The 22587-nt window shown below is 43.2% G+C and overlaps 1 protein-coding gene across 6 annotated transcripts in view; it reads right to left on the reverse strand.

The window, feature by feature from the left end:
* Positions 1-15878, reverse strand: part of ACSL3 (acyl-CoA synthetase long chain family member 3) — a 55630-nt gene extending 39752 nt beyond the window's left edge. For 5 of the 6 annotated variants that reach the window (XR_012630013.1, XR_012630012.1, XM_074877707.1 and 2 more), the window contains exon 1: positions 15740-15878. The gene's annotated coding sequence lies outside the window, so the exon portion shown is untranslated. Of the gene's footprint in view, positions 1-15007; positions 15108-15739 lie in introns of those variants that run through there. The other variant, XM_074877709.1, reaches the window with a different exon arrangement.
* Between the last annotated feature and the right edge of the window lie 6709 nt (positions 15879-22587).

Here is a 22587-nt window from a genome sequence, read left to right on the forward strand (position 1 = left end):
ATTTAATGCTTGAGGTAAGTACCTAGCGTGCTCACTGCCCCATTTCTTGACTTCCATGATTTCATGCATACTAATTAAACAAAACCAAACTCAAACTCGGAGATTCCAAGATACCCTTACAAAAAACCATTATGTCAACAATTTATAGTTGCAGGAACACACATTAGATTTCTCTTACCAGTGAAATCTTGCAAAAAGACTGATTTGTTAACATTCACAGAGAGGATAAAAAGGTTATTTACAGGGTTAGGCTTTACTGGACAAAATAACTGAGTATCTTCATGTACTGCCTGACAGCTTCATTATAAAAACTCACAATCTGAGTACTCAAGACAATATAACAAAGCCCATAATATAGAATTTTACCTGTATTGGAAATTAGCCTCTACTAGTTTACATCTGGACTTAAAAAGCAACATTAACAACCCTAAGCAATCCTACATCTGGAATTCACTATTAGAGCTGCCAGTGAAAAAATTTCTTTGCTAGCATTCAGCAAGTGAGCTTTTCTTTTACAAAGAGGTCTAAAAAAACCCAAATTACTATTATTCATTTATCAATACTCATGCACTCATCTATATAAAATAGAAAAGAAAGCTAAACGTACACAGAAGCAACAGCCTATGCTTTAGAAGGAAGTTCCCTTCACTATGAAGTGAGGTAAAGCCTGAGGTAACAAATGGTGCTGAGGAAGGCATCCTACATGTACACCCATCTGTCCTGGTTTAACCCCAGCCGGCAACTAAGCACCACACAGCCGCTCACTCACTTCCCCCACAGCAGGATAGTGGAGAGAACTGGAAGAGTAAAAGTGAGAAAACTCATGGGCTAAAATAAAGACAGCTTAATATGTAAAGCGAAAGCCGCATGCACGAGCAAAGCAAACCAAGGAATTCATTCCCCACCCCCCATCGGCAGGCGGGTGCTCAGCCACCTCCAGGACAGCAGGGCTCCATCACACCTAACAGTGACTTGGGAAGACAAATGCCACCACTCCAAACATCCTCCCCTTCCTCCTCCAAACATCCTCGCCTTTCTCCTCCTCCCCTCAGCTTTACATGCTGAGCATGACGCCACATGGTCTGGGATACCCCTGGGCTCGGCTGTCCTGGCTGTGCCCCCTCTCAGCTTCTTGTGCACCCGCAGCCTCCTCGCTGGCGGGGCAGGGTGAGAGGCAGAAAAGGCCTTGACTCGGTGTAAGCCCTGCTCAGCAATAGCTAAAACATTCCTGTGTTACAAACACTATTTCCAGCACAAATCCAAACCATAGCCCCATAATAGCTACTGTGAAGAAAACTCGATCCCAGCCAAAACCAGCACACCATCTAAGCAGAAGATCTGCTTTGCAATATGGATTTAAGACATAGTTATATCTGAAAACAGATGTTCCTCACAGCTACAGCATAAGTGTTTCCACACATTTCTTGAAACAGCAGAGGACGGAAATCCCAACAAGCCCTAGAGAACGGTGGAAATGGATGCCTTGGGTCCCCAGAGAAGAGTTGGTGCTCAGCACATTTTCCCAAATTTGAAGTGACAACAGAGCAAGCACAAGGACCCACCTCAGCTCCCTGACTCACTCCCTGCTGCTTTCCACAGCAAGGCTCTCCTCCCCACTGCCTCCCGCATCCCCAGAGGGCCACTGCCCTGGGAGTGTTTGCAGGACCTGTGTCACTCCCCAGGGCCCAGCTCCCTCTAAGCCATCCTGGTGGTCTCTTCTCTCCCAGACCCAGTGGTTTCCATATAATCGCAAATACTGTCCTTGTCCCCTGCTTGCTTATCTTTCAACCTCCCTACCCCTCCCATGTCACCCTTCTCCAGATTTCTGCCTGCATCTCATCATCGCTTCTAGAGCAAGAGAGACCTTCCACACACCTCTCAAACATCCACAAAACCCTTCACCAGGCAGACCTGAAACCCTGTTCCAAAATGGACTACCTCTATTGAGTCAAGTTGGGAACAGATCCACATCTCTATCCGAAAGGCCATCTGCTTGCAACAGGGAGGAAAAAGAGATGCTTGGTGCACCAAGCCTTCAGTGACCACCACCCAACTGCAAACAAAGCTAGCAGCAGTACCTTCCTCAACAACTCTACCTGACCACACAGGGCTTGTTAGTTATTAAATAGCCCTTACTAAAGATCTAGGAGAACAAGACTGCATGGCTCTAGCAGTCTGACCTACACTCAGCAGGAAGTTTTCATGGAAATTTTTCAAGCAGGCAGACCCAGAATGAAATTAATTGCCACATCACCTCCAGTCCTTGATTTCTCACTCCAAGTCCTGAACAAAAGATAATCTGTCTCCCCCTGTACTTTGCCATCCTTCCCTCTATACTATTTGTGAACTGCTATTAGCTTGCACAGAAAGAGGTATAGTGAGAGATCAAAATTACTACTGATTATGGCTTTTCTCTCAAAAGGATGCAGATTTTCTGGATGTGAGGGGAATCACTACTGCCTGCAAGCACATCTAGGGTAACTTTGAGCTACCTTGTTCAGATCGCCCTGTAGCATCCAGCTGTGACCCACCTCTCACACAACCCTGGGTGAACATTCAGGCTCTTTAAATGCTTCCAGTCACTCTGCTGGGGATCACAAACCCACGCAGGCGGATTGCCAGAGCCACCTCAGCACTCCCACTCCTGCTCACACAACTCACCCCCCATGAGGCTTCAGCATAAGCAAATCCACAACTGAACTCCAGTCCTGATGGCAACTCAAGCGTACGAGTGTGTTTCTGCAAAATACACGAGGGCACACAGAGACCATCAGGAAAGACACATCATGACCTGGAACAAACCATTTTCCAAGGTAAGTGTTTAACAGAGCACTGGGGCAGCTGAGGTTGCTCATGAAGCGTACAGCCTGAGGGTATGGTTTCAGTTTGGCTCAAGCAGATTTAGCACTGGGCTGGTAATAAAAACAAGACTGTTCATCTCCAAAACATAATCCAGCTCTTTCCCTCCATTGTACCAACACACAAGTGCCTGCATGGCTAGAAATGAGTCAGATTAGCTTGCTGATCCAGTTTAAACCCTCCCCTTCTCAGGGCAGAAGGGTGGATTTTCCTTTGTATCAGTTTCGGTTCTTACTTGAGCCTAGGGTGAGTCACTGCAGGCACCTAAATCAACAGAAAATTAGCACTACAAAAGATGTTATTCTTCTGCTACCTCAAACTGGGTACCCATGAATAGACAGGCATCAGTGCCACCAAAAAGAGGGAACACACAGCTGGAGGAGGAGAGGGAAGAAGCCATGCTGTAAATCAAACCTCTACTCAGCTGTAGGAGAACCAAAATCAGCGTAGACCAATATGCAAAATGCCGTGACTTGGTCGTCACCAGTACACTGTGGGATCAGAGAAGAGCTGTGGTCTGGAGGATTAACCTTCTGCTCTCACTACTAATGATCTCACTACTTACTTTTTTTGGAGCTCACCTTGGTGGTTTCAAGTGCCACAGCCTAAATAAATACCTTTGAACTTTGGATGTCAGCTATTCAACATTCTTATAAATACAAAGGGGTTTAATGTATGTCCTTCACATCTCAATGCTACATTTGTAAAATGATACTCCTATTTCCTTAGGAGGCAGCCAGAAGACATGTTATTAGGATTAATATATCATGCGCTTGTTAGACACCAAGATACTATAATGGTAGGAATTACATGAACCGAACAAGTCCTTTACCCTAAGGAGAGACTTTCTACTATATTAACTAAATCTTGAGACAAAGGAAACAGTTTTATTGTCTAGAAAAGTTTGCAAAACGTTTTCTTTTCCTTTTAGTAGGCCCATTTACACGGGGGGGGGATAAAAAAAAAAAATCACAGTGGTAGCAGACAACAGGTAGACAAATGTGGTCACACAGAACTAAATTAGATAGAAGCAGTTGACATTTCTTGAGGGCAAAGACCTGTGCTTTCTCTTAAATGGATCCTTGGTATATTCAGTTACTTCTAAAAAAGGTAATAGTAAATGGTTGTTAAAAACGTCCATTTGTCATCAACCTCTTCTAGGTACTTCCATGCCCCACTTGTACAAAATATCACTGCGTGTTGCAGGAGAGTGAGAGGGTCTGGTTCGTAAATCTATCCTCTGCTTTCTAACGAAACAAAGATATTTATGAGGACCTGAAAGCTAAAGTGACAAAGTAGACAAACAGCTTTATTTTTCCCAAAAAAATTATGGGACTTTCAATGCACAGTTTGACTGCATGAGCTACAAACTGAAGTTTAAACCTTTGTTACAGGTGAAAAGTAAAACTAAATCAAAATCAGCACTAATTCAGGAACAACACTTAAACAGACATCCTAAAGCTACCATTACCTATGACACAAATACCCCTCCAAGATAGTAAAAATCAGCTGAAAATGCAAACCCCATTGCAATTCTGCATCTCAGAAATGTTCCTATTTAAAACATTTTAAAATTTATTTTCCTTAAATAAGTTATTTTTTTTAACTTATAAAAAACAGATTAAATATTTAACAGATTGATGAATACACCTTCATTAACAAGAGTAATAAAACACAGCTCTAAGGTAACAAATGTCAGCAAAACTGAAAGCATTTCCCAAGAAGTTAACATCACTGTTACTAGGAATACGGAGAAGAAAACAGTGTGATAAAAACATTTATTCAAAGTCATTCAGCAAAGTAATGGCTATGCCAGGAACACAATCCAGTACTGCTACACCTTTTGTCTCCTTTCCTTCCCACTATATAATACTACTTCATGGCAAACAAGTGTCTTAACTCATTTCAGGCACTTGGATTTATCAGATATCATCAATACATTGCTTCCATTCCTTCTCATAAGCCATTACTACAGCATTTAAGAGAGGTATTTCATGCCAAACTAAATGTTTTCACATTTGTGTCAGAGAAACAAAGAAATTAATGGATAAAGTACCTTACTATTGCAGAAGACCTCAGAGTGACTTCAGTATCTGCAAATTAACTGTCGAAGAGAGACAAAAACACCAATTTCCCAAGTATTCTGCTAGATTTTTAAACCAGAGGCACAAATTAAACATGGAAGAGCACTTAAACAAAAACACCAACACCACTACACATGCAGTATAAAAAAAGCCTGCATAAAAATAAACCAGAAGCTTCATCATTACCCCCAACCTTTGGCTACTGGAGGGGTGGAGTAACAGCCCAGTTATCACTACCAGTTTATCACTCTCCGAATTCCTACAGTCATTTTCCAATTAAGACAATCCTCCCAAGTACTTCCACTGGGAGGCAGACTCTGCTTTCCATTTGAATGGAAGGGAACCACTAGAATGGTTCAATATGCCATTTTCTACTACAAAATACAGCCTTAGATCAGTTCTCTAATTTCTGGGAAATCTGAAATAAGGAGTGAACTGGTCTGTTTGTTTGTTTCTTAAAAAACAAAACAGAAATAGATGTTCTGTTGCCACATAGTCAATCTGGTTGCGTGCTGTATTCTAGTCATTATTTGTCAGATCAGAACAAAAATCTAACATAACAATACCAGAGATTTTTAGCAGTAAAGGTGCTTATGTTTTTTTCTCTAGCAGAAGCTATACCTGCATAAAAATGTTCTCATTTACTTTTAGATGAATTAGAGCTCATGTAGTGTGACAGCAAAAATTATTACCTATTATCCTATATTCATTTTTTGAAGAATACCAGATGACCAGCTCCAAAATCTGGGTAAGCCCACGTATTCTGTCTTTACCTTCTTTCTGTAACATTTCTTCTTTCTTTGATGGGCTTTTGTTAGGGATAACCTTAAGCCAGAACCTCTTTAAAGAACAAGCAGCAGATAAATACACTGACGCAACAAAGCAAATCTCAGAGAACAAAATGATGATGCAGGCTTCAGAAGAAAAAGTAAACTATTTATTCCAAGTCTTTAGAGAAGTTCCTCACAAGAAAAACGTCAGAGGAACAATACTTTCAAGAGGAATTTTACAATACATTTCAAAGGAATAAGAACATCCACAGCATGATCAAAGCTATCAAAGTGATAAAGTGGGATGTTTCACCACTTAATTTGAAAGGCCAAGCTGTTAACATTTTCAATACACTTTCTCTTTTGAAGGATAAATACATTTTCAGGTTCCAATTGCTTAGGTTTTGGTGTGTTTGGTTTCGGGTTTTTTTTAACAACATCATTGTGTCCAGTCATCTACAGGGATTTACTACCAAAAAATACTTAATGCAGAGGTTCCCACAGGAACATCTGCTTTTCTTCCCCCTCACTTTCCACTGTGGTGACTGCATCTCCAGAACAGGAACAAACCCCCTCTGGCCAGCGATGGAAGTCACAAGTCTCTCAGAGGGGACCACTACCTTTTCAGGTAAAGACTACGGCTCCCAACTCCACGTGCATGCTTCACACTGTTTTTTTTAACATTCACTCTCAATATAATGAAGAGATCCCTCCCAGGCCACACAGCAGGAAAAAAGCAACAGGAACGCTATTTATAAAAAAAAAAAAAAAAAAAAAAAAAAATCACAGACCCCAGGAAGTGTTGCCTCAAGCCAACACTTGCACAAGACTCACTGGGCGTTTCATACCTCATGAAGTGAAGTCCTCTCTGCAAGGACTAAGCAAGACATACCAAAAGCAGTACTTCACTGCAAACAACTATATAAAAACAGAAAATAACTTATGAAGCTTTTCCTGAGCACAAATAGAAAGGGAGAAATGAAATTTTCTCTAAGTTCTGTGAATATGCAATTTTCAAGTACAGTTTTAATAATCTTACCCCTGCCACAAATTGTAAATCTATTCTCAAAAACATAGTCTTCTGTTTCTTAGACTGTTTACATTAGTATCTGTGAAATGTCATCTCCTAAACACACAAGTTTACAGATGATTACCCTTGACTCAAGTTGTTTTAATAGAAATACTTCAAGATGTTCATTTGAACATATACCCCAATTATATTGCAATGCACGGGAACTGCCTCTCTCCTAGCATTTTTCAGAACCTGACTAAAAAATGACTCATCTAACTCCAAATTTCAAAAAGGCTCAAACTAAACCAAACCGTGATTTATGACACTAAAAATGCTGCACACAGAGTCAATCAATAGAAATAGGACTTAAACAAATGTTTCCTATGGATATAAGCATGACACTACAAACACCAAGTTGCCAAAAAGAACATCACCTGGAAGCCACTCAGGAACTTTTCCGCCTTTGCCACAGATGCAGGGTCCTGCTCTCTGCAACATCAAAGCTGGCCAAAGTGGTTCCTGAACTAAGTCCAGGGAAGGCTACCACAGAAGCAGGTTTCAGCTGCTACTGCTTCAACCTCACTCCCCCATGTATTTGTGGGCAGACAGCACTCTTTCTTTGCACTCAGAAAGTGTGGGGTGACCCATGGGGCATTGCACAAAAGCTTAAGTTACAGAAAGACTAGCAGGCTGTTTTACTGCAAACCACTTTACAAGGTTTGTATTTCTCTTGACTGCTCTGACATTCTACAGACAGTGGGGAATACAATATTACAAAATAAAAAAATAGCGAAAGAAAATACTTCAAATTCAGTGTTTTCCTAAAGAGTTACTTCATCTAGGTTTTATATCTATACTGCTTGGGGAAATGACTCCTTTGTTCAAAATCCAGCACTGGAATTTATTTAAGTACAGCATAAGGATGCCTACCCTGCTCATTTGAGATATCATCCTATTTTCTGACATTAGAAGTAACAGTGTATCAGGACAACCTGATAAGCAAGCAAAGCAAGGCAGGATCAGTTATGAACATGCCCAACAACTGCGTAACATGAAACAAACACAAAACAAGGATTCATTAAATTAGAGGCCATTTTATTCTATGTGAAGAAACATGGTCCTCAGATCCAATCCTTATGTGTCACTCTTAAAAATAAAACTTACAAATGAAGGTGTTGAAAAATCAGAGGACAACATCCAGTGCCCACAGATATGGACTGGAAGGGATGAAGGTGAGCAGGTAATTAAGTCCTCACAGGAGGTAATTCAAGTCAGTAGTTCAGAATGAATATACAAATACTATGCAGGTAGGTGGGAGTTTTTAGCAGAAGGGAATCATGTTTTTCTATTCAGGATAAACAAACACACCCTTAGACTCTGATTATGTTAACATGACCAAATTATTGAAGCGCCTGGCTGCGTAGAGCCTTCACCACTAAGTTTTTAAAACAAGAACATCAACTTTTTCGAAAAAGAAAGGTGCCATAGCACCAACAGCATTTGCAGGACTTTTTTTGCCTGTGTTACACAGATGGGCAGATTAGAGTAACACATTCACAAACTGGAAGTCCTGAATAAACAGTTAAATATTTCTAGAGGAAGAATATAAATAACATATTTCATCTGTTTCATGAGCCACTGACATTTCAAAAACCAAAATAATTACATCCTGCATCTAAAAAAATTCCAAAAAGAAACATGAAAGATTAAGCTCATGATGTAATTAAAACATATACAATTTCAACCACTGTACTCTTAGGCTCTGTTATCTTAGATGTATGCACATCTACAGATGCATAGAAAGAAAAAGTCAAGCCAGCAGACCTCTCCATTCTTTCAAACCCTGGACCTGGCCACAACTGCGTATGTGAACGCATAACACTGGATGTGGACAGAGTTTAAATAAAACTTATGTTATTGGTAAATGACAGATTTTTGAAAACAAAAGTTGTCACAAGTTTCTTTATGAATGTCAATTTTAGTTAACATTCCTGATTAAAAACCCTCACACCACCTTCCAACACCCACGAACAGCCTTGGTTTTGTGTCTAGGACACACACACTAGCTCACAGCCCTGCTACACTTGATTGAGAAGTGGATTTGTACCTTGTTCTTCAAAATATTGCATGTTATCAGGTTAAGCTATTTGTGCAAATTGTAAGAGAACTAGATAAAAATCTCCATAAGCATCTTCTCCCTCAAAGGGGGTGGGGTGGGGCAGAAATCTACATAGTTCTCAGCACTGCAGAGCCGGAAAATATTTTCTAGGCATCTCAAAACTGTCTATTAGGAAAATAATTTCTCTATTTGCAGTTTCCCTAGAACAATACCGTGCAGCAGTACTTCAGAACAATTAAACTTCACTTATAAATGACTGACAAGCCCTGGCAACAGAATTTTCCAAGTAGTTTGTGGATTTACTGCTGCAGAACAGACTGAACCTACATTTTGCCACACAGACAATCAAGCTCCCTGCCCGAGCATTACTGGGACCACTGTGTCCCTCCTACACCTGTTGCCTTACCTCCCTCCTCTTCAGCATTCACCAAACATATAAATCCTTACAATATCTGCAGACAAAAAAAGCAGATGCATCTCTCTACATAACCACTTAAATCCTCCTGCAAAGCTGTCACCTCCTGCTTCTCCTGTTCCCGTCTGCCTTCCTCCATACCCACATACTTAAAACACAGGCTACAGACATCCTCTTTACCAAACACAAATTACACATACATCTAACTTTTAAAAAACTAACCACAGATGCTCCCTTTTCCACATTTTTCATAAGTTCTCACAGAATGAGCCCATAAACTTTGATTTTAATAACGGTTTGGTGAAATAACCACAGACCATGCTCTACTGTTTTGATGTCAGATTATTAAAAGAAATGTTGAAAGGTTAGAGGTCAGTTTTGTTAGAAACACTGTAAAACCAAATGATTAGCTGTTAGGATAATGGTAGAAACAAGTGATTAACCTTGAAACAATCCACTAGCGTATATGCACGTCAGAAAGTAGAAGCCTAGGTAGGATCAATAGGAAGTACAGACAGCGAGCTGTGTCAACCTGCCTACATCTGCCAAACTATGAGGACACTGTGTAGAAGGTAATTCTGGCAGGGGGAGATGGTGACCACCGACCCATGGACCACCAACTCTGATTACACCCCAGACTCAAAAGAAAAAGGTGGAGAAGGCAAACTAGGCACGCGTGCTAACTGACATGTTAAGCATAGAGATTATAACCAATCACTTGGTAGATATGTACCAGAGTACTGAATATGTATAAATTGTGTGTATAAATAGTCATAGTTTTCAGGACCACAGCGTGCTGTCTTGGGACAGGCACCCGTGCATGTGCATTCACATAACCAAGGAAAATACCTCCATCCTGTGTGTGAATCGGGCATCTGCACACTGGGTGATGAACCCCGTTTTGGGACAACAGTTTCACAGACTATATTCTGATACTGTCTTAAAACTTTGGTTGGTAGAAATCATACTGTATGTCTGAGCCAATAAACCTTACATCATCATGTACACTGATGCATGACACTGCACCAATTGCTCTGAAGTCTTCTGGTCAAGAAGCAAAGAACCCATGCAAAACCTTCCTGCGGATGTTTGAGGTCTCTTGCACATCTCAGTAGTCAACCTGAACAAAATGAGGCACACTACATACCCAGCAGTAAGGGAAAGGCAGAAAAGTCTTCCCTCTAAGGATGCAGAAAAACTGTTTTTATATAGTTTTCAGTTCACAGTATCCTTATGAGTTTACCACAGGAGAATGTTCTACACAGACAATAATGTAACACAGCAAATAGATGGGGAACGGGATCTGGCAGTGCAGCACTACTGCTATTCTGCTGCTCCATCTTCAGCAAGTCACTTCTAATCTTTATTATTGCTTCTCCCCTTCCAGGTCTCATATTGGTTTCATCTAGTAGATACATGCCTTCAGGGTAAAGATGATATTTACACAGTACCTAAAAAACCAAAGCACTAGGTTTCCAATTTTTAAGTGAAATAGGAAAAGGCTTGCAGTTTGTTATTGCTGTTTTCCACTATCAACAGTGAAAATCCGTAAATCAGTAACTTTCAATAATCCTATCTTCCCTGCCTTCCAGGAAACCCATAAGACTGAGAAGCCAGCTTGTCCCATTTCAGATATTGTAATTAACTGGCACATCTTCGTAATTAACAGGACTCACGAACACCAAGGGAAACATGACTTCCCAATGCACGTGTGTTGACAAACTGCCACCACCGCCGCCTCCTATGGCATTACAAACACTAAGTGACTTCCCATGAGCTGCAGGCTCACTTCGGGAACGAGGGAACATGTGTGAGTAATTCCTTCCTAAGGAGCAGTAAAGACTCTTGCAAGTTTTGAAACGGGCTGATTCTAAAACCATTCTGAATTTTGAAGAACTTTTCTCTAATCGATTTAGAAGGTCATACAAAATTAGATTTGAGCTTCCTTCAGAGAGCTGCACTTTTTCCCTCTATAGTTCTGGATTTAGTAATAGCCATTCAGGAGGTGTGATTAGGATATGGCCTCAGCCAGGTGATTTCCTTCAACATTTTCAAAATTGTTAGATCCCAAACTGTATCTCAAAGCAGAGTACTGAAACCTTCGAGAGCCCTTTGGGCCTTAGTACATGGCAAACCCTGATGTAGATCAGGATCTCAGGATGAAGAGCAGTTCTTCCAACTCTAACTGCATAATTAAACAAATAAAGTCCTGCCATTTGAGAGCTGCTTAAGATTGGCTTGAGTGCTTGCACTCAAACCTGCACTGCCAGACCACATGCAGTCCTAAATAAGATTGCTCAGAAACTTCTACTGCGACTGCTCTGTGGGCAGAAACTAAATAGAGCCACAGGATAATTCAGGTGGGAAAGGACCTCAGGGGACCTCTGGTTCAACCTCCAGCTCAAAGCAGGGTCACCCATGAGATCACACCTGCTTTGTCAGGGCTTTATGCAGTTGGATTTTGAAGGAGGCCGCCCAACCTCTCCAGGCAGCAAGTCCCACTGCTTGACTGACTTCAGGGTGAAAAATGCCTTATAGACACAGACCTCTAACTCCCAATTCACACCTGCTGTCTCTTGTCCTCCCACCACGCACCACTGTGAAGAACCTGACTTCACTCTCTTGAAAACCTCCCCACAGGTGCTGGAAGGGCCCCCCAAACTGTCTCTTCTCCAGGCTCAACAACAGGCACAGTTCTTCTGCCTCTCCTCACAAGGCAAAAAGCTCACATCTCCAGACAATCTTGGTAGCTCTCCACTGAACTCACCCCAGTTTATCATCATTCCCCTTGTCCTGAGGAGCACAACAACTGGATGCTGTATTCTGAATGTGGCCTAATGAGCACTGAGGGGAAGAGGATAATTGCTTCACTTGACCTACTGTCTGTGCTCCTTTTAGTACAGGGCACATGGCTGCCCCACACTCAGTTTGCTGTCTACCATGAGCCCCAGGGCCTTCCCAGAAGAGCTACTCCCTGAGCAGGCTGGCCCCAGGCTGTGCTGGTGCAAGGGGTTACTCCTGCCAGGAAACAAAGCCAGGAAGCCCCCACGCTTAAATAACTGTTTAAATGGTAAATTTGCTTAGTAATCGGCAGCAGATGAAATGGATAGAAATCGAAGCCAAGTCTTCTTAGTGTTAATACAACTTACTTAGTAGTACTAAGTCGCATCTTAGGGCCATATTCAGATGGCCTAAATTCCACATAAATCCTTCTGCCTCCTATTTCTTATTAGCTGGCTTTCAGGCAGCTCCCCATTCATCGTCTTATGTAAATTCTCTGAATTGCTCTCCAAAACCACCTAGATTTCTCCATTGACTGAGAAAAGGGGCTTGAGTGGAATTGAGGCCACCTGAACTTAGTCTTTAAGGTCTGGGAACACTGCGGCATCAGACCGCATTATTCCTTTGGTTTTGTCACTGTGGCAGTAAGTAACAGCTCGTTTGTCAGAACAGGTTTTAGTTTAGTTACTCTTCCACTGGAACATAAATTTTTAAGAAAATGTAGATTTCTAACCAATTCAGTTCTTCCTACTACTTTCCAGCAATTTACTCCATAGCTGGATCTCCATAAACAAGAATGCTTTATCAGTAGTTCTCTCACATTTTTGTCCTGAGCTGTGTGTGCTACTTTGTTCCAGATGTCTTGACATTTCACTGATAAAAAATTTGGTCTTTAGTATGATTGTGGCTCAAACCATTTACTGGTCTACAGAAAGGAAAAATAAAAGCCCTACATCAGCACTAAATGTGGGCTGAGGGAATCAGTGGCTTAAATGCTCAACAGTTTAGCAAGAGCACACCATGCTTCAAGTCAAGCATGAAGACATTTCCTCTAGTTCTTCAAAGACTCAGTTTTTCAATAAATACCATTCCAATTTTCTTAGGCTCCAGGCTGAACCAGATCTCTCTATTTGAGAAATTATTTCTCATAAGCAATATGGTTTTATAACAGTGTCATAAATTGAAAAGTTACACATATCAGCATACTCAGCCCAACATGCTCTACTTGGTGGTCTTATGTAATCAGGATCCTCCAAGCAAGAGAGATGGAGCAGGGAAGATGGGAACTGACCATAACACTTCTGAAAAAAAGAACCAGATTCCACACGCCTTGCTTCAGGATATTAGTAGTGCTTTTTGCAAAGCCCCACAGCACTGCAGATGCACAGGTATGGACAGCCTACCCTTGTCCACAGCTAGATCTCTCTCAAAATATCACAGAACACCAACAGATACATGACTGTGAAATATACAGAATAATGCTGAGGTTTATTATCTGCACGATTACTTTGAGTGGAATGGGACACTTGGAGATGGCACAACTTTCATAACCAGAGACAGCTTGCTGAGGATCAAACAAGCTGTTTTAGAATAAACTAGGTAGGTCTGCTTCTCTCCAAGGGATTCTGTTTCCATTAGTAAGAAGCTTGCCTTCCTGACCAGTCAAAAGGGATTGGATCCATACCACAAGCTGAGCATGTTATGTGGTTCGGAATTCTCAACCACATAGATCAGCAGATCCAACAGATTCACCCAAGTTTGTCAGCCAGCCATCAAAACTGCACAAAGCATGAAATCTGAACATGCCTCCTGTTCCTAGGGACTAACAATTACAAGGAAAATGAAGTCTTTCAGTCACAATATGCTTCAGCCATTCCTGAAGCATAAATCCACAGGACAAGGAGGAATTATCAGGCCTAACAATGTATTTCCTTAATTTTTCAAAGCACGCAGGACAGGCAAATACAATGAGATGTGCTTGCTCTCTCAGTGGTGCAGATGGTTACGAGTATAAATTCTTATGAGTGTGCCTAGACAATTATCTTTCTCTTAGGACATAATTAAGACCTGATAATGCAGCTACCATTTCTGACTTTTACTTTTTATCCCCAGGAAAAGCAAAAAAAGTTATATGCTGTAGTGAATTTTTGCACAATAAGATGCTAAGTCCCTCTGGAGAAAGACTATTTCTACAGCAGAACATAACCAGACAAAAATCCCTTTAAGTGTTTTTGGTTTCATTTTGTGCTTTTTCTGTAAATGATGCTTAGAACAAAATAATAAAAAAACTTCATGTCCACTCAAATACTCTTTAAGACTTCTGTAAGTCTAAAATATTGTTAGCAAAAATGAGTGCCCTTACCCTTAATAGGCTCTTAAAAGTACTCAAAATCATTTATCATTGATTTTGCTCTTTTTCAGAAATTCTATATTGGTAACAGCACTTTTAAAGTTAGAGAATGAGGCTATTTAAGTACAAGAATTTCACATTCAGTGTTACCAAATCCATTTCATAGGCCAAAAAAAGCCATGTTCATCTGGTACTTCTAAACAAAATGCAGTACTTCTCATTTAAAAAAAAAATATATACCAGTTGTACATAATTATTACATGTTTTGTGGGAGTTATTTCTTCAGCAAGTTAAAAAAAAAAATCTAGCAGTGCTCAAACTACCTTATAACTATTTTTATTCAGGTCACCGTTTCAGTTTTTCTGAGGGTTACTGTTTGCTTATTTCCCAAAGATGTGGCTGAGTCCCACAAACTGAACTTGAAGCTGTTGATGGAACTATCTGAAATAATCTTTTAACGCCCGCTTCTCTCCCGTCCCTTCGAGTGAAGAATGTTCCTCTGCTATCTTTCCCGAGCGAGTCCACGGAAGGGAGGTAGCTCAGCACTAAATCTAGTATCAAAGCCCTAGAAATCAGAATGAAAACAGTAAAATATGACTGGAAACTCTGATTCATACCTCCTTCAACCGTGCTGGTTTCACATTACACGCACGTACAGACCACAAGCTGCACGCCGAGAGTGAAGAGTACACGCAGACGCACTTTCGGTACCGACCCCCGCGGTTTGGGATACACCAGGCAAGCGGCCGGGACACGGCGTCCCCCCGCGCCGCACCGGCGGGCGGTCACCTGCCGGGCGGGCCGAGGCGGCGGCGGGCCGCCCTCTCCCCCCGGCCCCGGCCGGCTCGGTGACTCACGGCGTGCCTCCTCCACCTCCTCGTACGTAAGAGCCGAAACACAAAGAAAAGCATTAGAATAAAGCGCCTATTATTGCCTATTATTTCACTAATTAGCCGGCAAGCCGCTCCAGCGCGCTCCGGCGCCCTGCGCGGGCGCTGCTCCCCTCTCAGCGGCGGGAAGGCCGCCCGGTCGCCGCAGGGGGCCCCGCCGGGCCGCCCCTCACCGCCGGCCGGGCCGCGGGCGGCTCTCGCCGCGCCCCCTCCCCTCCCCACCGAGCCGCTTCAGCACCACCGCGGCCCGGATGGCCGCCGCGCCCGCGCTCGCCCCCGCGGAGGCGGCGGGAGGCTGCGCCGCCCCGCCCCGCGTCGCGGCCCCGGGAGGCCCGGCGGGGCGCCGCCCGCCCGTTCCGGCGGCCCCGCACCACGGCGGGGCTGGGCGCGCTGCCGGCGGCGCAGGGCCACGCAGCATCCCCCCGCCCCCGCGCCGGCCTCCCACAGCCCCGCACTCACCGGGCCCCGGCCCCGCGGACGCCCGCACGCTGCGGGCCGCCTACCGCCCGCTGCGGCCCGAGTGCGCGCCCCCGGCCGCGCCGCGCCAGTGGCTGGGCCAGCGGCTGGGCTCAGCGGCGGCTCGGCAGCCCGCCGCCGCCGGGCGCCCTCATCCCGTATGCGGCACGGCGCCTCCTGGTTGGCCGGAGCGCGGTGGCGCGCGGGGCCGGGCTCCCCAGGAATGGCGAGGGGCGGGGCCCGCCCCGGCGCGGGGTTACTACAGGTCACCGCGGCGGGGGGCGGGGCAGGGGGAGGGGCCGGCCGCTGGGGCGGGGCCGCGTCGGCCCTTCCGCGCTTCGGCCGCACTGCGCGTGCGCGCCCGCCGAGCGCGGGGCGGGGGCTGCGGGGTCACCGCGATGGGGAATTGCCGGGTCTCCTGCCTGAATCTGAATGTTTTTCGTCTCTATTAAAATTCCTGTTAATTATCTCTAGTCCGCCGTTAATTTCATTACTTTGACAGGAGCTCCCCCAGGGAGCGGTAACGCCGTAAATGTGTGGATGATGTAAAATGTGAAGTTTGCGGGGGGTGCAGGGCTATCAGAAGGACATGGACCTGCTCGAGTGGGTCCAGAGGAGGCCATGAAGATGATCAGGGGCTGGAGCACCTCCCCTGTGAGGACAGGCTGAGAGAGTTGGGGGTGTTCAGCCTGGAGAAGAGAAGGCTCTGGGGAGACCTTCTAGTGGCCTTCCAGTACTTAAAGGGGGCTACAGGAAAGGTGGGGAGGGACTCTTCATCAGGGGGTGTAGGGATAGGATGAGGGGTAATGGTTTTAAACTGAAAGAGGGTAGATTCAGATTAGATCTAAGGAAGAAATTCTTCCTGTGAGGGTGGTGAGACCCTGGAACAGGTTGCCCAGAGAAGCTGTGGCTGCCCCCTCCCTGGCAGTGTTCAAGGCCAGGTTGGACGGGGCTTTGGGCAACCTGGTCTAGTGGAAGGTGTCTCTGCCCATGGCAGGGGGTTGGAACGAGAGGATCTTTAAGGTCCCTTCCAACCCAAACCATTCTAGGATATGATTCTATGATAATATGCACTGTTACCTGATTCTGGCTGGAGCCCTGATGCATGTTAATACGTGGTTTTTTAACAAGTCTCCTGAACGAAGTAACTTACATACAGTGTTGAACTTCCAAAGCTCCTTCTGAGGAGTCTGTCAGAGCTGCAGCAGCAGCAGCCAGCCAGAGGTGTACACCTGGGCCGGACCGCATCCACACCACCGGCGGTGGGCAGCGCCGGGGAGCTCTGCAGGACACGGGCCACAACACACCAGAGATGGTCCCTACCCCAGCGAGCTGGGGAGACGTGGCCTCCTCCGCTTGCCCAGCTGCTTGGGTAGTTGTAAAATCCAGAGCTGCTGCAAGAACTTCAGGGTTTGAGGTTGCCATTAAGATTTTACGGAGTTTGAGGTTTTAAATGAAGGTGTCATTAGTGGCAGTTGCTGCAGAGGTTTGTGACGTGGATCTCTGCTGACAGAAGTGAACTCATTTCACATCGACTGTCATCAAAGCTGGCGTTACTTGGAGCAAGTTTAGGTTAGTACCGCTCGAGGCTAGGTTCCTATTTAACAGTTACTGAGAACCTCTTTTATCGACTCATCCAGATCCTGCAAATGTTCCTTCAGAATTAAAGGTTTAAATTTGACCGGCGTAATACAATACTGAAAGACAAAATAAATGAGCATCTGCCAAAGATAAGCAAAATGAAAACAACAAATGGGAAGAAGGTCTCAAAGCCCAGAAGAAAGATTTAATGACAGCGGGTTGTGTGGTTGTGTCTGCAGTGGTGGCAGCCACCGTTGCCGCAAGGGTTAAGTTTGTTTTCCTCCATTCGTGCAGGTCTAGTGCTCCTGCCACACTGTCCTCAGGGCTGAACAGCCCAGCGAGCTGAGCAGCACAGCACAAGGAAGGGAAGAGTAGAATTGCAATGCAAAGGGCAGTAGTCTGAATGCAACCTTACCTACAGATCATCAGGCAGTGAGTTACTTTGTACCATTTGTAGCATGTGCAGCTGACCAAGGCACAGGCGTATGTCCCACAAACAGACCTTTCTCCTTTCCCCTCACAGATAAGAACGTTTCTAAGGAAGAAGCATTGTTTGCATCTGTGGTCATCTGCAGAGTCCTTGAGTGGCAGGGAATATTCCAACTCTTACTAAAAGCAAATGAACAAGGTACATACTTCTAATCCAAAGACCAACTAAGTCAGTCACCTCAGTTACTGGAAAAAGTGCTTCCAAGCATTTAGAACTGGAACAGAAGAGATGGCCACTGACAGTTCTAAAAAGCAGGAAAACATTATTCACAAGACTTATCTGAGCTATAAAGGTCATTATGCTAACTGAAATATGGGTAGGAGTATGGAGAGGTTATATTTAAAACAGTTTCACACTCACTGGAAAAAGTGAAAAAGGATAAGCAGACTTGGAAGGAGAAGAAACGCATTTTTCAAAGGTGGAAAATGTGGGCATTTCTGCAACAGGAGGGAATTCAGGTGGCTTTCTGCCAAAGGATTCACTTACATTGGTAGAGACAGAGTAAACTTAATAAATACAATGTGAATATTAGCACAAGGAAAGAAGTCCTAGATTTGTGTCATGCAATCTTTCACATTTCATTCAAGGCAAGGAGGTTCAGGATAAAATTACAAAAGCAATTTTACACAAAGGAAGATGGGAGATAAAGCACTGGACAGCGCAGAGCTCACCTGCTCAGCATCAGATCTCACGTTGAACTCCCTGTTCTCATGTTTGCTCCCAGGTAATCACCAGCAACTCCGCAGTAAAATAGCTGGGCAAAAGCCTCACTTTGAGAAATGCATGGAATCCACAACTTCAGATTCAGCGTGACCCTTACTAAACTGTCAGATCTGGACACTATCAAGTTTTATGAGCAGGAGATTCCAAAGAAACTTTAACTCCAAATATGGATTTGTTGTAAACTTTGTATTTCAGCCTTACCTTTATTACAAGGGTGCATCAATGTGCATGTTTCAAGTCTACCTGAACTTTTGAGTTATTCGAAATCGAAAAGCTAACTGTGTAACTAGTTATACTTATTCCAAATCGACACAGCTATTGGCTGTATCCCTAATAGTCTTCATGGTAGATGAGGAGTTCATGATGACATACCACCCCAGCAAGATGTTTTTTGAAAAATTGTAAGGCCTTTGGTGTTGAATTCCCCCAGTTCTTACCAGCTTTGTCTGAAGTGAGATAACAGCTACATTACCCAAACTAGTACTCCTTGCCTGTTACTGAGGAGCTTGCAAGCTTGTTACAGACACCAAAGAAGCTGGTACTTTCATTGCCCTGCAAATACCAACCATCCAAACCCTCCAGGATCATCCTGTGTGTTGGACCATGAGTCAGACATTCATCACAGAGCATTTGTTATGTCCCAAAAAGCTGTCCAGTGCATTCCATATCTTAAGATAATTTAGGTAGGAGTGAGCCATTCAAATAACAACAAAAATACTGAGAGCTAACAGGTAAATCCTAAAAGGTTTTGAAGCTTTCATTCATTAGTGTTTAAACCAATTTCTAAGGAGTTATGATTAAAAGACTAAACTGTGTCCAATCCATTAATCTACAATAGTATTTATTGAATTTTCCCCTGCACCGTTTGGTGCTGGTGGCTGCTGGAGACGGTACCCCAGGCTGGATCGCCTGGTCCCTGGCAATCCCTGTGGCCCCTAATTCAGCTCAGCAACAGAGGTGAAAGATTATCTGCAGCCCACACTGATTAAGCAACTTCAAATTTAGAGACACCTAAGGTTTAAAAATATATACATATATACAAACAACAACATACTGATTTAAACAGATTCCTACATGTATTCAGCATTTTCTTGAGCTTCTTTATAGATTCCTGATGTTTACATGTAGCATAGGCAAAGCTTTTGATGACATCAGGGATTTTACCACAACTTTTTGCTTAAATGTAGTTTTTTACAGAGCAGGGCTTTTGAAGATACTGGTGTAATGTGTCACATACACTGTAACACTTTGCTTGTATGAGTCTATGCTGAGTATCCTGTAAGGAAACCAAAGAATTTGGGGGTTTATAGTAGACACAATAGTCACCTATAAAATGATTGATAACCTATGTTTATAACCGGAGATTTACACTGCAGAAGACACATACACCAGTGACTGTGGGAGACAGTGACCTTTCCTATATAAGCTACACACAATGATAGGAAATAACAAGTTAAAATAGCTGATTTATACTTTAAATAAAAAGGCACAATAGCACAATTAAAGGCAGGAAAGAAGTTCTTCTGTCACCTAGAGCATTCAGATAGGGAAGGAATATCTGTGAAAACATTCATGGCTCCTACTAACCACATTCATGTATTCACAAATTCTTGGTTTTGTTTTGGCTTTTTTTTTTAATTTCAAGAAGGAAAGGTTCACTGACTGTTCTCACTTTCCCCTTTAAAAATTTCAGGCATCCAGTCAAGGGGAAAAAAACCCACTGCCATATGTTTTGATCAGCAACAGAGAATGAATAGCAAGTAGTAAATAGCAGGGAAGATTGCAAGTGATCTTATGAAAATACTGATTTGGAAGTACAGTCAACTGACTCATCAGGAAAGAGAACAGAAAGCCAATGTTATATTTGGCCAATTCTAACTAATATCCAGGGGGAATTAATAAAAACAAAACCACGAGCCGCACTGAAAGAGGAGAGTCTATGAATGGGTAAATATGTGTGGAAGGTTGGCATTAATCTTTGATGAGCAGGCTGCTGCCTACTGATACTCTGGTAGAAGCTAGAGGGGGAAGAAAACAACAGTGTCACAGATAAAACAGATGTGAGAGCTTTTAGCTAAAAATCCCTGGAGGGACACAAACAATTAAGTACTTCAAGAAGGTACATATGGTTAAACTAAAACCAAATTGACTTCTTATGTGAAATAACAGAGACAATTAAGGAGCTTGGGTAGGACAAAGCTCATGGTCTGGATAGAGTTTATTTCATTGTAGACTTCGAACTCGTGAAAAATAAATGACTCTATAATTAGCAAACTTTCTTCATGACTCATTAAATAATTGAACACTACAAATTAATACAGTATTGCTCTAAAATTAATTTTAACTAAAAAGAAGAGAACGTTTTTAAACTGTTTGCTTAGAACTTATTTTGCTTTAGCTACAAACAATAACCAGTTCAACAAAGGGACTCATACCCCTTGACATTTTTAATTAAACAGTCAAACTGGAATGATAATGTTCTATTTCTAAAGATATCCTGGTAGTGTGGCATTTTGAATGTCCTCTTAAAATGTAGAGAGGGCTGAGCTAATACCGAAGGGGCAGGGAGAGCCAGCTGGGATGCGGGTGCTGGCAGTAGAAACAGCTTGTGTTCCTGAAATGATCATTCCCAAAACTGTTAATTTTGGGGTGTTGTTTTAAAAGACGGAAAAACATTTCTAGAGCAAGCAGCATGAGGTTTCAATGCTAAATAGCCTCCACGTATATATCAGTACATTTGACTCATTTTTATCTGCGAAGCTTTTTGTTTCCAAATAAAGGAACAAATGAGTAAGTTGCTAAGATTAAACGGGAAAGCAGCAAACTCTGGCAACATGCCCCAAATGATTAATTATTTAGTAGAACATTTGGTAATATGGGCATGCCCAGAGCCACTTTTCACAGACAGAGATTGATGACATTAATAATAAGGTGATCAAGTGTAGAGTGTAAAATTTATCACCACTTGACACAGTTCAGCTTTGTTAATGCTTGAGTACTTCTTTAAATTCCTCGCTTGTATTTTCTCATACCACAGATACATTGCCAACCTACTGCAATAAATCAGAGTGCCATTCAGGTATTAATAGTATGATAACCCTCCAAAACTGAAATTTCCAACTAGGGGAAAACATGTAAATAGGTTAGGATCTGTAAAACAAGCTGCAAGGCATGCTCTGCAACACTGCCGCACCCTGGAACTACCACGCTATGAGAAATTGTGCCGCCCACGGAAAATCAGAGGCAGGATTAAAAATAGAATTTATTTATGCTCTTGAACTTTCTTGCTCAAAAGCTGCCTGTCATTTTCTAGGCCAACGAAACGTTACAGTGGAGCTGACAGCATCAAAGGCAGCCAAGAGGAATCAAAAGCATCCAACAATGAACAGTGGCTCGAGCCTGCAGAAAAGAAGTGATCCTTATGGGCTACAGCGTCTTACAGTACAATTTAATCATCAAATAGACCATAAAAATATCCATGCCCAGGTCCAAGTCCATGTCTGAGCCCTCCACACTGCTTGTACACCAGCGGCCACCGAGGCCGGGCTCCCTGGCACCTCGCTGTGCCCCTGGGCTTTGCTCCGTGGGCACAGATGCTTTGGGCACACTGCAGCCCAGTCCACCAACACTCCTTCCAGCCTTGGCTCTCCTGGGCACAGCACAGATTTAAGATTGCTCCTTCATTAAAGCAGCACTGGCACAGAGCCCTTTTGCTTTTTAAGACCACCCTAGTAAGACTCACCAGCTTGTCTGGAATACCCTGTGTCCACCTGATATTTGAGAAGGAAGAAGGAAAAAAGCCACTTCCCAGGACAAACTTGCTTTCTTATGCAGTTCTGAATAAATAAACATGGTAAAGTAGCGTTACAGATAGAGACAGTAGTTATAAACCCTGTAACGCGTCAGTGAGTGGCTAAAACAATCCAAGAGTGCTTTCCTGCTGTAGCAGGTGAACGCTGCAAATGCTTCTGATAGTTTGTTTTCATTTAATGGGTTTTGTTTAGTCAACTACTGTGCAATGTTTTCATAAAACAAAACCATTTTACAGTCTAAGACT

This window comes from Strix uralensis, chromosome 9 (assembly GCF_047716275.1).
Source record: "Strix uralensis isolate ZFMK-TIS-50842 chromosome 9, bStrUra1, whole genome shotgun sequence".
In the NCBI taxonomy this organism is placed as follows: domain Eukaryota; kingdom Metazoa; phylum Chordata; class Aves; order Strigiformes; family Strigidae; genus Strix; species Strix uralensis.